Here is an 18,741-nt window from a genome sequence, read left to right on the forward strand (position 1 = left end):
AATATGGAAGAAGTTTCGTGGAACTATTTTCACAATCTGCATAAGTCTCTAAGGAGGCATATTGGAGAGATGCTAGAGAAATTAATGGGCCATGGGCCATTCCAACAGATTGAATGTGGCCGGGAAGTGGTTGGTGGAGAGTTTGGCTTGACATTTAGGGTTCCATTCTAGGGCAGTCTTAGGAAATAGGAAGTGCCTGAAGCTTTAAGGGAATAACAATTCAAAATTGGACATGTTGAATTGATAATTACTAGATCCATTTTGAGATGTCTGAAAGGCATCACTGGAGGTCAGTGAGTTGGGAGCAGGAAAGGTAGATTCTCAATCAAAAACTTAAGTTTGAAATCACATGATTAGCCCCTGGTATAGAGGAAAAAGGAGTATGGGGCAGAATAGACTTCTGTGGGACACATGGTTTGAGGGGATGACTTAGATAAGGATCCTGTAAAAGAACAAAGAATTGTCAGATATGTGGAAAGACAACTAAGGGTGGTGTCCTGAAGATGGATGTATCCAAGTGTATCAACGATTGCATAATTGAGGAAAGGTTAAGTAATTTACCTGAATTCTCTTTTTTTAAATTTTATTTTATTTAATAACTTTATATTGACAGAATCCATGCCAGGGTAATTTTTTACAACATTATCCCTTGCACTCGCTACCTGAATTTTCTTTGTGGCGTCTTTACTAGTATTCTGGAATAATTTGTAAACAGACAAGTTATTCAGTATCTATGTGCCATGAGCACCAAGATTTCTTCATCAAGAAATTGAACATCTTAGCAATATTATTTGGTTATACTGTTGCCAAATTTATAGCTTGTTTTCCATTCAAACCTACTTTAGAAAAGGAAGTGTCCAGTGGTTGGCCTTGCAATGTTAGCTAAATTGTTAAACAATTGTTTTTAAAAAACCAAACCTGATAACATTTGCCGAGAAAGATCTTGATCCATTTTTTCTCTTTCACCTCTGAAGTTTAAAATAACAGTCCACCTCTTGTTTGCTGGGAATCTTGAACAAGAATAATAGAACTCTAAGCAAATGCCACAGTTTTCAATCTGTCCCTGGCAGGGAATTTTTATTTCCTCCTGTCACAGTTATGCAGTGATATGGCCCAGGAAGTAGAAATGTAATGGTTAACTACTTCAATTATATATAAAGAAAAAGTAAACAAAACTTGAGAAATGGAGATTTAGGACCATACTCTTCAATGAAAGGAGATGGAAAAAGAGTGGGGAGCGAAGGATTGGCCATCAGCCTTGGGCCTGACCTGAGCGAGTCCTGCAGAAACAGAATTTGCCCAAACATGCCCTGCAGTGTTGGAGTCTTGGTGCTGACGATCTCATTGCTTTATCTCTTACTGCTTCCATGGTGATAGCTTTGTCCTGCTGTGGCTTTCTTGGTCTCTAAACTGTTTGGGTTGATTCCTTCCAGACAGTTTTATTCCCACACTGGTGCACTGTAGGCTGGGAGGCAAGTTATCTCAGCTTCTCTCTTCTGTGCCATTATTTTGTTCGGGGTAAAATTCCAGAAGTATGAGTGGGATATGTGCCACTGGACCCTATCTCTAATGCCCTATTGTAAGACTCGAGCCACCATATATAGGGCATATATGACACCTATAGCATTGTTTGAAACATGTTTAACAGCTAATTTTGTTTCACATCTCTCATTAACAATAAGCAAGCTCTATAAATAGGGAAACATACTTGCCACACGCCTTTGCAAATAATGGAAGAAAGTCCAGTATAGTGTCTGAATGGGAGAGATTTACAATGTCTGTTTCTTTTACTTTATCCCTTTGTGGATGACATTGAACTGATCACATTAAGTCCCAGAACATGGCTGAGCCACAATTTCTTAAGAACTCTTAAGATCTTAACTCCACACTGGAAAATGTCCATTTTTATAGACTGATATTCAATTGGATGGACAACCCAAAAATTATTCCTAGTAATGAACAGGACTGTTAGTACTGCTTAGTACTTCTGATATAATCTCAAGCTTGTGCAGCTGAACCTTACCTTTGAGCACAAGAGCCCCTTATGTTTGTAAGCTTTGCCTGGCTCTGTTCAGGAAACAGGCTGGTTTCCCTGATTGATTTCGGAGCTGAGACGGGAGCCTGCCCCACTGATTTGCTCATCTACTAAGCCACAGCTGAGGGTCTCTGTTGCTGATTTGCTGCAATAAAGACCTCATTGGCTTTCCCAGAATCAGCTGGGCTGAACACCCTTTTCACTCTAGTAAGACTGGCCTTTGTTGAAGTATTTTCAGTCTACTATCTTGAGTCTATCTGGAGAGGTTTCATTCCATCAAGACTGTTCAGAGGCTTGGTTTCATGTGTTTTTTGAGGGAAACTTTGAGGTCTTGTGCAACTTCCTGATTTTATTCCACCATCTTGGATCCACCCTCCACCCCTGGAACAGCTTCTTTGTCCCAGAAACAAATTATCACATTTTAAAAAATGCATATTTTCTGTGACTCTTCAAGGAAACTGAAGCATGAATTTCACATCCAAAGAATGAAAAAAACGGGAGGTAGCCCAAAGAACAATGGAAAGGTCCATGGTGGGCAAGAATAGAATGCAACAGGAAGAATTGAACAGTGTAGCTCCAGCCACACGTTGCCAACTACTATATATTTTTTCTTTATTCTCCCCTACTTAAGAGTATTTTTATTTTTTCCCAGTGAATACAATGATAGTTTTCAACTTCATTTTCACACTGCATTTGACTCCCCTTCCCCAAATCCAGTGTTCTTCCACTGAGCAACACTGCCTCCCAATGTGGGAGAAGCATGAGGAATAGATACTAAGAATATGGTAGGAGTTAGTAGTTCTGGGATATCCATCAATACATTCCAGCTTTGTAGAGCCTGTCAGACGTGTCATAGTCTGAGCAGAGACTCACTTTTTATAAAGTTTTAACACTTGAAAAATTTTTTTTCATTTCTTGTTTTACTCTTCTTTGTTAGTATTATTACATTTGTATTCTTTGTAATACTCTTAAGACAATAAACACTGTGATATAGGTTTTACATATATGATCATAATATACATTTCCATATTAGTCATGTTCTGAAAGAATCAGAACAAAAGAAAAAATCACAAGAAAGAAAAAGCTGCATTAAAATTTGTTATTTCTCCAGATAGGGATAGCATTTTCCATCTTGAGTCTTTGTGAATTGTTTGGTTTTCTAGAGGTCTCTGGGGCAGCCTTCTTTTCAGCAGAGTAATCACCACAAGAATAGCCAGGTGTTAAAATCCAAAAGTCTTCATTGTCTCCTGGTGCTCAGCTAGCTTTCTCTCTCTTTTTTTTTAAAAGCATTTGTCAATATGCAGTTTAATTCTTTTTTTTAATTTTAAAAGCTTTTTAATTTTCAAAATATATGCGTAGTTTTCAAGGTTCATCTTTGCAAAACCTTATGTTCCAAATTTTCCTCTCCTTTCCCCCCAACCCCACTTCTAGATTCAGCTAGCTTTCTCGTGGTCTAAAGAAGGACTTGGTTTCAGTGGAGAAGTGCAGGAGACAGGCCACCATGGTCTGAGTCCAAGGGTTTGTGCTTCAGCCTCCAGCCACCACAAAGGTGGACCATGGAATGAATCTGTCTCTGCCTCTCTTGGCTGAGTTTGTCCTAGCTTATATGCTCTACACTGAATATAAACCAATCATTATATCTCTAGGAAACCATTATTTGTTGTAAGATTAAATCAATCATACTGATCTTTTGAGAACTATTCAAACACCATGCTCAACTAGACACCCATCGTCTACTGATTTAACACCTTGTGAAAATCCTTGTTTCAGAGCTCTGAACAAATTGTCTTGGATTATTGTATTGTGAAGAGCTGAGGTTATCATAATTGATCATCGTATAATCTTACTTTTGCTATTCAGAATGTTCTGTTTCTGCTTACTTCACTCAGCATCATATAAGTCCAGAATTTTCTGAAAGCTACCTGGTCATTTCTTACAAGACAACAGTATTCTGTTACATTTATGTACTACAGCTTGTTCAGCCATTCCCCGGTGTTCCTGAACTTTCCTATTTCTATCAAGAGGAGGTTGACCAGAGGATGGGATCTGCCTCTCTAAAGAAATAGGAAAACTCGGGATTTTTCAGAAACGGTATCTCCATATTTGTACATTTTATACATTTAAGATGCAAAAGTACCCATCTCAAAATACCAAGTATAACTATGCTCAAAGGGATATAAAACTACCACCTATGATCCAACAATACCACTAGTAGGTCTGTATCAAAAAGATGATAAAAAGGGGAAAGGATCCACATATACAAAATATTTATAGCAGCTCTTTTTCTGGTGGCAAAGAATTGAAAATTGAGGAAATGGTCAGTTGTTGTGCTACGGGAGCCATCTGCCAGTGGCTGCTGGAGGTCTAGCTCAGACCTGTAAAATGGATCTCTTCATGTGAGCGAATGATGGATACAACAAGACTGAGAGGCAGTTGCTGTTCTCTGGCCTCTCCACTGAGAGGCTGTTGCATTGTTTGACCTGTTCTTGCTGGTTGCAGTGTTCAGTGGCAGTTTGCTGTTGAATACAAGTTAACATCTCTTGATTCCATGCATTTTCAGACTGTCCTCCATACCTCCTTATCTCTATCTTATTTTCCTTAGACTTCAGTTTAAATTCTACCTTTAAAAAAAAGTCTCATTCTCCTCTCTGAATTTTTTGGTAATTTATCCTGTCTATATCTTGTTTGTGATTGTGATAGGTGATAAAGTGGATAAACTGAAAATCAGGAAGATTTGAGTTGAAATTTGACACATACTAGTTGTAAACTCTTAAGCAGCTTAATTCTGCCTTAGCTTCCTTATCTGTAAAAATGTGGGTAATAATTGTATCTACCTCCAAGGGTTGTGAGGATCAAAATGATATATTTATAATGTGCTTCCTATAAGCTAAAACATTATGAATGTGTGGTTCAGAGCACTAGTCCCTCTTACCCAAATTGACTACTCGGGAGTCATGTCTAGGTACAACAGAAAATCTTAATTTTTTTGCAAGAAGCGGGCCAAAAACTGCCAATGCTAACCAGGCAGTATAGTAAGCAGAAGCTGGGTTATATATTTGAAATACTCCGAGTCCTCCTTTATCCTGTTGGCAGGAGCAATGCAGATTCAGCTTCATAATGGTCATGTAACTTTTTTGGAACCTGAATCTAAGGGTCTGCTCTAATTTACCCTACAATCTCTGAGAAATCTTCACTTGTTCCACTCAGTCCCTGATGATATATATACATTTCCTACTTTGAAGAGTTCTCACACTAATCGTCAAGCTCATCCCTCTCTTGAGTAGAAGCTTTTACTGACACCATTTGAGCTAAGGAATCTTGATCTATTCTAGTGATTAAATGCGTCATGCGAGATAAATAAGTGGATAATAATATAATGGTGCTTAAAGCAATGAGCAAGAACCAGAGACAGCTGCTTCCACCAACTCCCACCAAACCAAGACCAGCACTAGGTATCAAAGGGGAATTTCCACATCTGAATGCAACATGGGCAAGCTTTCTAATATCTTTAATAATTTCCTTGACCAATTTACCATTATCATCGATGTTCATCCAACAGTCAGATTTAATTTCCTACAAACTCTTACTTTCCTTAGCTAGGAGGTAATCTAACACCAAATTATGTTGAAATACTGCTTCTCCACTTCTCCAGCTAGGTCTAAGGCTTTGGCCATCTAATTAGCAATGGCCTCTAACCTTTTTCAACCTGTTCAATATATATACAGGTGTCCTATAACTCCAGCTCCTGTCTTTTGCCCATGTAGCTGGTACATGTCTTTATGATTCTTTCAGGGGGCCAAACACTTCCCCTCCCCATTCACATCTCCTATTTGGGTAATGGAAGTGTCTATACTTCTTTTACCCTCGAGATCATCGTATAACTGCATTCCTAGATGCTTCCCTATTCCAGAAAAAGAACCAGGCTACTGGTTCACAGAGGTGGATATATATATCCAATAATGCCATTTCAGGATGGATTGATTGAAATCAAATATAGTAATATAATTTTCTACCTATGGGTAATAAAACCTATCTCTATATCCTAGTGGTCCTCCTTCATACCCATCTTTATACTGATAATCTCACAAAGCAAATTCTCAGATTTTTCCCAGTACTTTGATGTCTCTGACATCGTAATTTGGGTCACCCACACAAATGAACAGCCTAAGCACAAATACAGTCAATAGAATAAAAAGTGTAAGAACTAAGAACTAAGCTTCCAACTCCAATTCCTCATTGGCCAGGGGGTGGGGTCACCCAGTGAAGGGAGTGCATCCGAGATACAGTTTCAGGTCTTTCATTTCTTCTGGATCAACAGTCCATTCAACATCAGGGTCCACTGATCCTTTCACTCTGGTGTAGTGAGTCCAGCCTCGTTGTTGGGTTCTTACTATGGTATCTGAGGTCAGGAGTACTTGGAAGGGATTTTCCCAGACTTCAGTCAGCTTCTCCTTCCACGTCCAGATCAGTACCCAGTCTCCCATTTTAAACTTGTGTCCAGGAAAGCCTAGTGGGAGTACCTCAGAAGATCTTTAAGCTGTATTTTATGCAAATGTTTAGCCAAAGCAGCTATATATTCCTTATAAATCTAGCTTTACTTTCTAAGATAGGGTGCCAGTTTTTCTCAGAAAACCTTGGATATGGATGCCCATACAAAAGCTCATAGGGAGATTATCCAGTGTTTTTATGAGGTTTTGTCTTTATTCTGATAAGTGCCAATGGCAGACATTTGGTCCAGGCAACTGGGTCTCAAGAGTTAACTTAATTAACTTAATTAAGTTAACTGTCTTTTTGTCTCCTGGTTCATTCTTTCAATCTTGCCAGAGGAAGGAGGATGCCAAGGAGTAGGAAACTCCCAATAAATTTCTAAGACTTCTATTAAGGACTGGAATATTTTAGCAGTGAAATGCATTTCCTGATCCAAATCTATTCTGTCATCCTATACCTGGAGACTATTTGCTCTAAAATGACTTTGCTAACTGCAGAGACAGTAGCTTGAGACAAGGGGAAAGATTCCACCCACAAGTTCAAATGGTCCGGTACAACCAACAGATATTTGAGACAGCCCAGAAAAGTCTACCTGGATCCTCTGGAAAGGTCTAACCCGGAGGTTTCCCTCTTGTTGGAGCAGGACATTGGGCCCAATGATGTCCTTCAACAAACAAGGCAATCATTTGTCACCTGCTGGGCTAAATTTATATAGACCTGGTGACACAAACTGGGTTAGAACCACATCGAACAGGCTTTGGACATTCCAGTAGCTGCCTTGGTGCAAGTTTTTTTTTTTTTTTTTTTAAATAACTTTTTATTGACAGAACCCATGCCAGGGTAATTTTTTACAGCATTATCCCTTGCACTCACTTCTGTTCCGATTTTTCCCCTCCCTCCCTCCACCCCCTCCCCCAGATGGCAAGCAGTCCTATACATGTTAAACAGGTTACAGTATATCCTAGATACAATATATGTTTGCAGAACTGAACAGTTTTCTTGTTGCACAGGGAGAATTGGATTCAGAAGGTATAAATAACCTGGGAAGAAAAATAAAAATGCAAGCAGTTTATATTCATTTCTTGGTGCAAGTGTTGCAAGACCTGCCTCATACCTGCTTTGATCAGAACCTCTTGACCAATGGGTCAGAACCATCATTCCTGCTTTTTTCTGGGCTTTCAGGTTTTTTTTTTTTTTTTTTTTTTTGGAGTACAGGAGAAAACAGACTTTGAGATAAAGTGGGAATCAAAACTAACACCTGTTGATCCTGCTCAGATTCTCCTTCCCTGAATTTCCTGGTTTCCTTATTGACAAGGTGATTGCTTCTACCCTCAAAAGAATCTCCTGGCTGGTGTCCCCTCACATGTATAATGGCTATAGACTCCAGCAACAGTAAGTTATCTAGAACTTGAGCTAGCAGCATAGTATGTGCTAATTCTTTTCCTTGACTATTCACCATCGCTCTTTCTTCCCATATCTTTCCCAAAACATGTACCACTCCAGTCAGTATATAATTTCCATCCTTTCTACTTAATAACTTTAGAGCTTGATTCAGGGAATCAATTCATAGGTTTGAGCGGATCAGGTTTTTGACAAGCTCCCTGATTGGATAAGAGAGCTCTTATCCACATCTATAATTCATCTTCCCATGCACCACTTATCTATAAACCAATTAATCCCCCTTAGGAATCAGGATTCCTGCAAGTCTTTCTTTATTTTAATTTGGTAATCAATCAGTTCCAGACAACAATGTTCTGACTTTGAGTCCCCAGGATGAATGGTTAGGAAATCAGCTGGGCTGAGATTTTATGATCCTGAGTTAACACCAAATCATGTTTTTCCAATAATATGGCTTCATATTTCAAAATTCTAGAGTCAATTGACTATCTACCTACCTGGAAAGATTTGCATGAACTGATTCTGAGCAAAACAAGGAGAACCAGGAATAGACTGTATACAATAATGGCAAGAATGTGCCATGATCAATTATGAAAGACTTGGTTCTTCTCAGTCCTTCAGTGATAGTGTGGCCTATGTATGCATAAAATAACATGTAGAATTATAAAGGAAATTAATTATATTAAAATTAAAACAAAATATTAACATAATAATTATATTAAAACTATTAAAATAAAAAGTTTATATAATAATTATATTAAAATGCAACATTAAAATGTTTAAATAATAATTATATTAAAATAAAATATTTAAAATAAAATTCAAGAATCCCTGCCTTAGGGAGGTAATAAATGATCTGATTCTGGAAGGAAAGAAGGAAATTTTAAGAGGTGGAGGTGAGGAAAAATTGCTTTTCAAATCAAATAATTACATGACATATTTAAGTGCTTAGCACAGTGCCTGGTGTTTAGTAGTTACTTAACAAATACTTATTCTCTTCTCCTCCTTTCTCTCCCCACCCCGCAAATTGAAAACAGTCTTTGCAAAGATGTCGTGATGGGGGATGGGGTGCTTCACCTAACAGTAAGCCAATTTCTGTTAAATGGAAAGTATGTGAAAATAAGTGCTATGAAACAAGTCTAGGTAAAAACCAATTTATGGAGGAATTTTAATGATAGGTTGAGAACTTTATATTTATTCTAAGAGCAAACCAGTGAAGATTTCTAAGCAGAGGAATGTACTAATCAGACAAGTGCCTAGGAAGAGTGCTTTGGGCAGATTTGTAGAGGATGGATCGAACAAGGATGTAGCCTGAACCCCAGAACTCTCAGGACCCAGAAGTCTAGAGGATGGATTAGAAAATATAGACTTAGTCGCCGAACCCAGCTTTCCTTTCCTCATACGCTTTCCGCCCACTGGATCTCTCAGATAAAGCCATCAGTAAATATTTGCTGAATAAATGGAAGGAAGGGAATACAAGTTGCCAAGGCAACAACTAGCTCCCTGGTGAGAATCCTTAATGATGGGCTGTTTAGGGGCACTTGGCTGTCAGAGATAGAAGGGATGATCTTGGAATATATTATATACAACACAGAATGTCAGAACTGGAAGTGCTCTAAAAACATAGGATGTCAAAGCTGGGAGGACCCTTAGAACATAGAATGTCAGAGCTGGGAGAGTCCTTAGAACACAGAATGTTAAATCTAGGTGAAGATGAAATTCAATAGGAATAAATTTAAAATCTTGTACTTGGACACAAGAAATCAATGTCACCATATACAAGGTGGTGGAGACATGGATGGACATCAATTGTTCTGAAAAGATGGTGGATTTTTTGTGGAAGTCAGCAGAGTGACATAGAATAATATCAAAGTCATCCTGATCTATAAATTGCCACTGGACCCAGAAAGTGAAGCTTTCCAAATCAAATGATCACATGACATATTCGATAAGTGCTTAGTATTGTGTGACTACACAGCTCTCAATCTCTTAAATCCAAACCATTTTTGAGTCATCACCTTCCTGATGTCATAGACATCTTCGAGAATGTTGGACAAGCAATAACATTAAAGGTCAATGTCATTAGAAATTTCTTACAAGGTATTACTTTAGGAATTAGTGGGTCATTGTACTTGGAGGTCTTCAAACAGAGACTGGATGACCCTGAATGATCATTCTTATATATCTGATCAAGAATACATCTTTAGTAGAGGTCTGAAATTTTCTGATTCCATGAACATTTTCCTTGCATTTTGTTTAGACTTGCTTCTCTGTAATTCCTACATATATTTGATACCCTCTCCCCTCCATCTCTCCCCGCCCACCTCCAGTAGAACAAATTCTTTTTTTCTTTTTTTTTTTTAATTAAAGCTTTTTATTTACAACACCTATGTATGGGTAATTTTTCAACATTGACCCTTGCAAAGTCTTCTGTTCCAAATCTCCCCCCCCCCTTCTCCTAGATGGCAGGTAATCCAATACCTGTTAAATATGTTAAAATATATGTTAAATCCAATATATGTATACATATTTATACTATTATCTTGCTGTATGAAAAAATAATTGGAATAAAAGGAAAAAAAAGCTGAGAAAAAAAAATGAAATACAAGCAAACAACAACAGAAAAAGTGAAAATGTTATGTTGTGATCCACACTCAGTTCTCACAGTTTTCTCTCTGAGTGTAGATGACTCAGTAGAACAAATTCAAAAGTCCAATCTAACAGAATTTAAGAGATGATGGAACATTGGTAACCATCTAGTACACCCCACATACAAAGGACTGGCCATTATAACCTACCCAACAAGTGGTCATATAATTTCTGCTTGAATACCTCCAAGGAGAGAGAGCCTACCACATTCTAAGACAACCATTTTACACTGGGACAGCTCTTATTGTTGGGAAAATTTCTCCACTTTGAAACTTATTGCAATTGTCAATGCTGTAAAATTACCTATGCATATAACTTGTAAATAAAAAGCTGTTAAAAATTAAAAAAAAAAAAAAAAGAAACTTACTATTGCTTTTGGTTTTGTATTCTGGGTCAAATGGACTAATTTAGTTCCTTCTCCAAAGGCAAGATCTTTGAATACTTGAATTCAGGTATGAGATTCCTTCTGAGTTATTTTTTTTCCAGTTCCATTAACTGATTCTCATGGCATGGACATAAGACTCTACCAACCTGGCCTTCCTCCATGTCCTTATCCATATCCTTCTAAAACTATTGCATCCAGAATTCAACACCCTTCTAGATGAAATCAAAAAAAAGCTAGACTATAGGAACAATATCACCTCCATGTTTTGGAAGTTCTGACCCTCTTAAAGAAGTCCATGATCATATTTTACCAATCAATATTGAACTTGCTATCCCCCCAAAACCAGATACTTTTGAGAACAATAGTTCGTTTCCCAGGAATAAAATTCAAGCTCAGTGGCTTGTAGTTGGCAAAGTCTATTGTTTCCTTTTTTTGAAAATCAGGACATTTGTCATTCTCCTATCATGTGGTACTTCTGATTCCATTATCTTTTTTTCCCCTAGTATATTTAGGGTTTTTGAGGACATAATTGTCAAGACTGGCTGATTTTTGCCTGTAGACTTAAGGAAATAATAAAGGTAAGGAACTTCCCAGAATTTCTGTTTATTTAAAGATATGACTTTCAGAACCTTGTCTTCCATAGCCTTTGAGCCCAGTTCTTAATATGATTGCATAGCTGAATTATGAGGGCTTCTTGTCATGCTATGTATGAATTCCTGATTCCTTCCACAATTCTCATTTCCTTATTTCTCACATTTCAGGAAGAAAAGATACTAGTTCTTCCCCAGGTGTGTTCAGCAAAATAAAGTTACTTCTCACACTTGGATACTTGGTCATTAGCAAGTGGGAGATAAAGGGGGTATAGTAGATCTCTATGATTTTTCAAATATCACTGACAGGGTTCAGCTGTCACATCTGCCCATCTTTCAGAATATAGTTCATAGAGCTCTTAGTACTTTAATCTACTCTCTAAGTTGCAGAGAAACCACAGACTTGCATTAATAGAAAAGTTTCCTCAGAGTATTCTACATTGATGAAATGATAGATCTAGCCCCTACAACTACAAAAACTAACAAACAAACCAACAAACTTAGCTTCCTTTGTTCTAGTGACATCTCTCCAGAAAATGAAAATAGCTCTCATGCCTTTACTCAGATTCTTCTCCAGGTTAAAAAGCCACAGTTCCTTCAGCTGGTCTTTGCATGGTGTGTCCTCCAATCTCTGTCATTTTGGTCACTTTCCTTTGGATACTGTTCAGACTGTCAGTCTTCCTCAGGGTTTTCTTCTATACCTATGGACTGTTCTCTCATCTGTTGGAATCATTATTTCCCATCCTGGACCTTGGAGTGATAATGGTGATTGATGATTCAGGGAGAGAGAAATCTCTGATAGTCCGTAAGTCTTTCCTCCCTCTCTTTAGAGAGCACAACCTTACAATATTCAAGAGAACAAAGAAGTAAAAAGACCTGAGAGGATGTGCACAGATCTCGATTTCTTCTAGTTTTCCCTTTGCCTTAGAGATGGAGATTTCTTGGCTGCCAAGTTCGGGATTGGAAGCAGAGAGCTACTGCAATCCAACTGGGACGTTTTGCTCATTGAATAGTTGAGTGGCAGCTTAATTTGGGAAAGTGAATTGTTGGGCCGTGATGACTTAAGGTTGCTGTGCCCTGAGACTATCTTTAAAGACCAGAAACAAAAGAAGAAAAGAGAGAACTCTAGAGGTATCTGGGAAAGGAAAATAGAGGTAAGGACTGGAATAGATGAGAAAGCATGAAGGTCTCAATTACCCAGGAAAAGTACCCAGTCCCAGAGCCAATAAGGAATTTAGAGTGGGAACTTGAAAGTTATTCATTTATTTTTTTTAATCATATGGACCCATATTTCACATCATTCCTTTGTTTGAACTTTGAAGCCATAATAGGTGTTCAGGTATTTGCAGGTTGAGTGACCTCTGGTGACCAGAGGAAATACTGCAGCCTTTTTGGGAGGCTGTACCATGGATGATCAGAAAATGAACCGCCTGATGGTTCAAGGAGAGTGCCAGCTGGTGGACAACTCAGGTATTGCACTGTCTCCTAGATTAATTCATAGAGTAATATCTCCAGCCTGGATTTATTCTGTGTGTACTTGGTTTGAGTTTTTAAATAATATTTTAATTTTAATAGTATTTTATTTTATTTTAAGATGATAGATTTCTCCTTTTAGCTTCTCCTTTTTCACTTCAATTTCTTGATGACAGTTTTCACTATCTCATATAGCCCTATAAGTATTAAGAAAGTAGAATTCAGATCATTACACATCTATGTGTAATCTATCATGTGTATCTAGGAGGCTAGATCATGAAGGCAATACTGAGAAACTTGTTATATTTTTTGTTTATTTGTCTTAATGTCACTTATAAATACTATTAAACTGATAATCGCTTAGTTTCAGACCAAGCTTTCTCTGGAGACGCATTTTCCTTTTTTCTTCTTTCCATTGCTCTCTGAGCAATGATGCTCTTAATCTCCTGATCCTTCTTTGCAGTACTTTCCTAATGAAGCTTGTATATAAAATTAAATTAAAATTAAAAGGTTTTTGTGCAAACAAAACCAAAGTGGCTAAAATTAGAAGGGAAATAGTTAGCTAGGAAAAAAATTTCTTTGTAGCAGGTTTCCTTGACGGTGGTCTTATTTCTAAACTATTTAAGGAAATGATTCAAATATCTAGGAATAAGAGCCATTCCTTAAGCTATCAAAGGTCAACTCATAAACAGGCAACTTTCTTTTTCTTTTTTTTTTTTTTTAATAGTATTTTATATTTTCAAATCCCTGCAAAAAGTTTTCAACATTCATCTTTACAAAACCTTGGGTTCCAAATTATTCTCCCTTTCTCCTCCCCCTTTTTCTCCTTAAAGCAGCAAGCAAGTTACTATAATTTAAACATGTATAATTCTTTTAAACATATTCCCATATTTGACATTTAGTTCAAGAAAAATCAGATCAAAAGGGAAAGAAAAACAAGAAAGAAAAATACAAATAAGCAAACAAACAACCACACAATACAATGTTTTAATCCACATTCAGTCTCTATAATTCTCTCTCTGGATGCAGATGACATTTTCCATCACAAGTCTATTGGAACTGGAACAGGCAGTTTTCAAAGGAAAAAATCCAAACTATTAACAATAATATGAAAAAAGGTTCTAAATCATTAATTATTAGAGAAATACAAATTTGGGCAACTGAGTTTTCTTTTTACATCTATCAGATTGGCAAAGATGACAAAAAAAAAGAAAAATGACAAAAATTGGAAGAATAAATAAGCATATTAAGGAACTATTGCTAGCAATGTAAATTGGTCTAGCCATTCTGGAAAGAAATTTGGAACTACCAACAAAAATTACTAAACTGGATTCCCTTGGACCTAGCAATAATATTACTAGGGCTATACTCTAAAGAGAATGAATGTATTTGTACAAAAGTTTTTGTTTATAATGATGGCCCTTTTTTCCTCTATTTTTTACAGGAAGCCTTTCCCAACCCTCCTAACTAAAGTATCTTCCTTCTATAATTATTTCCTATTTAATCTTGTATGTAGCTTTCTTTGTATATGTTTTTTCACTTGTCTCCTTTATTAGACTGCACACTTCTTAAGGGCAAAAAATTTTTTTAAATTTTTAAATAGTATTTTATTTTATTTTAAGATGATAGATTTCTTTTTTAAAGAAGCTTTTTTATTTTTTAAAGCTTTTTTTTTATTAAAGCTTCTTATTTTCAAAATCCATATGCATGGATAATGTATAACACTGACCTTTTCAAAACCTTGTGTTCCAATTATCCCTCCTTCCCTCCACTCCCCGGCCCCAAAATCAAGTAACAGCAACATTATAAGAACAATCAACTTTGAAAGAGGTAAGAACTCTAATATGTTAAAACCAATACGTGCATCGATATTTTCACAATTATCTTGCTGCACAAGAAAAAGTAGATCAAAAAGAGAAAAAAATGAGAAAGAAAATAAAATGCAAGCAAACAACAAAAAGAGTAAAAATGCTATGCTGTGATCCATACTCAGTTCCCACAATTCTTTCTGGGTGTAGATGGCTCTCTTAATCACACGATCATTAGAACTGGCCTGAAACCTCTCATTGATGAAAAGAGTCATGTCCATCAGAATTGATCATTATACAATCTTGTTGTTGCCATGTACAATGATCTCCTGGTTCTGTTAATTTCACTTAGCGTCAGGTCATGTAAGTCTCTCCAAGCATCTCTGAAATCATCCTGCTGATTGTTTCTTATAGAAATGATCCCTCTCCCTCCTTTATGATCTTTTTTTGAGATAAAGGCCCATAGAAACATTGGTGGATCAAAGGGTATGCACAGTTTGATAGCCCTTTGGGCATAGTTCCAAATTGCTCTCCAGAATGGTTAGATCAGTTCACAACTCTGCCAACAATGTATTAGTGTCATCTTAGCCAACTTGAAAGGTGTGTAGTGGTACTTCAGAGTTGTCTTAATTTGTATTTCTCTAATCAATAGTGATTTAGAGCACCTTTTCATATGACTAGAAATGGTTTCAATTTCTTCATCTGAAAATGGTCTGTTCATATCCTTTGACTATTTATCAGTTGGAAAATGGCTCGAATTCTTTTAAATTTGAGTCAATTCTCAAGTCTCTTTATCAGAACCGCTGAATGTAAAAATGTTTTCCTACTTTATCACTTCTCTTCTGATCTTATCTGTATTAATTTTGTTTGTACAAAACCTTTTTACCTTAATGTAATAAAAATTATCTATTTTGTGTTCAATAATAGTATTTTATTTTTCCAAATACAAATAGAGTTTTCAACATTTACCTTAGCAAAACTTTGTGTTCCAAGTTTTTCTCCCACCTTCCTTCCCTCTCCAAGACAGCCAGCAATCTGATATAGGTTAAATATGTACAGTTCTTTTAAATATATTTCCATATTTGTCTCATTGTACAAGAAAAATGATATCAAAAAGTAAAAAAAAACTATGGAAAAAATTCAAGTAAACAAACAACAAAAAAGTGAAAATACTATGCTTCTATTCATATTTAGTCTTCATAGTTTTCTCTCTCGATGCAGATGGTATTTTCCATTCCAAGCCTATTGGATTTGCCTTTATCACCATATTGTTGAAAGAGCCAAGTCTATCATAGTTGGTCATCACATGTTTGTTGCTATTTACAATGTTCTCTGCTCACTTCACTCAGCATCAATTCATGTAAGTCTTTCAAGGACCTTCTTTTTATCTCTTTTTGGTATTTCTTGCAGAATGGGACACATAGTAAGCTCTTAATAAATATTGATTGAGTGATTGTAGGCACAAAGAATTGGAAACTGAGGGGGACTTCCATCAATTGAAGGATGGTTCAATAAATTATAACAGATGAGTGTAATGGAATATTATTGTGCCATAAGAAATGATGAAAGAAGAGGTTTTAGGGAAACCTGGGAAAATTTTTATAACTGAAGCAGAGTGAGGTAACCAGAGCCAGAATATTAAACTTATACAACAGCAACATTATAAGAACAAACAACTTTGAAAGAGGTAAGAACTCTAATCAATGTGATGATCAAGCAGGATTTTTAGTGATGCATATTTCTGCTTCCTGAGGAGACAGATTTAACCTGCAGAATAAGATATACACCTTTGGACATATGGTCAGTGTGAGATTTTATTTTGCTTATGTACATTTTGTTAAGGATTTTTCTTTAATTTTTCTTTTTCTCTTTTTCCCTCACATACCAGTGGTAGGAAGGCATTACTTGAAAAAAAAAGTTAAATCACAAAAACAAAGTTTATATACAATCTCTGAAGGGTTTCAATAGTCAGTAACTCAAGGGGCAGTGAGGAAAATGTCTTTGTTAAATTGGCTTCAAAAAAGTGGGGTTAAGAATAATATATAGACTTATTGTATATCTAATTTATATTTTAATATATTTAACATCTACTGGTCATCCTGCCATCTTGGGGAGGGGGGGGGGAAAGGAGGGGAAAAATTGGAACAAGAGGTTTGGGAATTGTCAATGCTGTAAAAGTTACCCATACATATAACCTGTAAATAAAAGGCTATTAAAATTAAAAGAAGAAGAAGAAGAAGAATATACAGGAGTGCACGAATGTTTGTGGCAGGTCTCTTTGTAGTGGCCAGAAACTGGAAACTGAATGGATGTCCATCAATTGGAGAATGGTTGAGTAAATTGTGGTATATGAATGTTATGAAATATTATTATTCTATAAGAAATGACCAGTAGGATGATTTCAGAAAGGCCCGGAGAGACCTACACGAAGTGATGCTGAGTGAAATGAGCAGGATCAGGAGATCATTATATACTTCAACAACAATACTATATGATGATTAATTCTGATGGACCTAGCCATCTCCAGCAATGAGATGAATCAAATCAGTTCCAATAGAGTAGCAATGAACTGAACCAGCTACATCCAGTGAAAGAACTCTGGGAGATGACTAAGAACCATTACATAGAATTCCCAATCCCTCTATTTTTATCTGCCTGCATTTTTGATTTCCTTCACAGGCTAATAGTACACTATTTTAAACTTTGATTATTTTTGTACAGCAAAATAACTGTTAGGACATGCGTGCTTATATTGTATTTAATTTATACTTTAACATACTTAACATGTATTGGTCAACCTGCCATGGGAGGGGAGGGGATGGGGGGAAGGAAGGGAAAAGTTGGAACAAAAGGTTTGGCAATTGTCAATGCTGTAAAATTACCCACGCATATAACTTGTAAGTAAAAAGCTATTAAAAAAAAAAAGAAAAACATACAGGAAATAATGGTTGAAAAAAGTGGTATGATGGACTGAGGGATAACATAGCCAATTTGAAGTCTGCAGGGATACCCATGAAAGATTAAAAGATCTTCTAGAAGGCCTTAACTAATCAATAAATTGACAGTTATTAAGCTTACTTTGTAATGTACCATATGTGCTAGCAAAAAATTGAAAAAACAAAACCTATCCCTGTCCTTTAGTGGCTTATATAATAAGGGGAAAAGTGACAGAAAATAGAACCAATAAGCACAGAATGGGCGGAGGGTAATCTTGAAGAAAGGTTGTCTATAAAATATAGGGTAAGTCCTCTAAGGAGCAGAGGAACAATAATCATTCCGGATGAGAAGCAAGGAATCCTTCCCATACTGCTGGATCATGGAGTCACATGGTATTGTTGATTCAATCAGTTTATAGTCCACTAAGATTTCTAGATTTTTGTCATAGGAACTTTTACCCAATTTTATACTTTGTCATAGAATTGAGAGCTGTAAGGGACTTGCAGTGACTATCTAATTTAATTTCCCCTCCTTGCTTACATACATGAAGAGGCTTGGATTGTCAAAGCATCAATCAGCCTTTGAGATTCGTTCAATCTCCTCATTTGACAGTTGGTAGAATGAGAACTTAGAGGGAGAGGAATTTATCTACATTTAGTGGCAGATTTGAAGCTAGATCCCAGGTCTTCTGACGACTTCTCCAGAATTCTCACCATCATTGCTCTTTAAAAGTACCTGATTTTCCCTAGAATTAAACTTTGAAGCAATGGTAGTTAGACTTGAATTCCAGACTTCCAAGCTTGGGAGAAAGGAAAAGTAGAGGGAAGGGTAGAAAAGCCAAAGCCCACTCATGGGCTTGACTGAGTTGTGTGTAGGGAAAAAAATAGAAGGGACACCAGTCAGTAATGGGATTTGGTGGGACCAGTTACACAGAGTTATTAGGATCTACCAGGGAAAGTCCAGCCATCTGGGAATGTC

Source organism: Antechinus flavipes, chromosome 1, assembly GCF_016432865.1.
Source record: "Antechinus flavipes isolate AdamAnt ecotype Samford, QLD, Australia chromosome 1, AdamAnt_v2, whole genome shotgun sequence".
NCBI classification, from domain to species: Eukaryota; Metazoa; Chordata; class Mammalia; order Dasyuromorphia; family Dasyuridae; genus Antechinus; species Antechinus flavipes.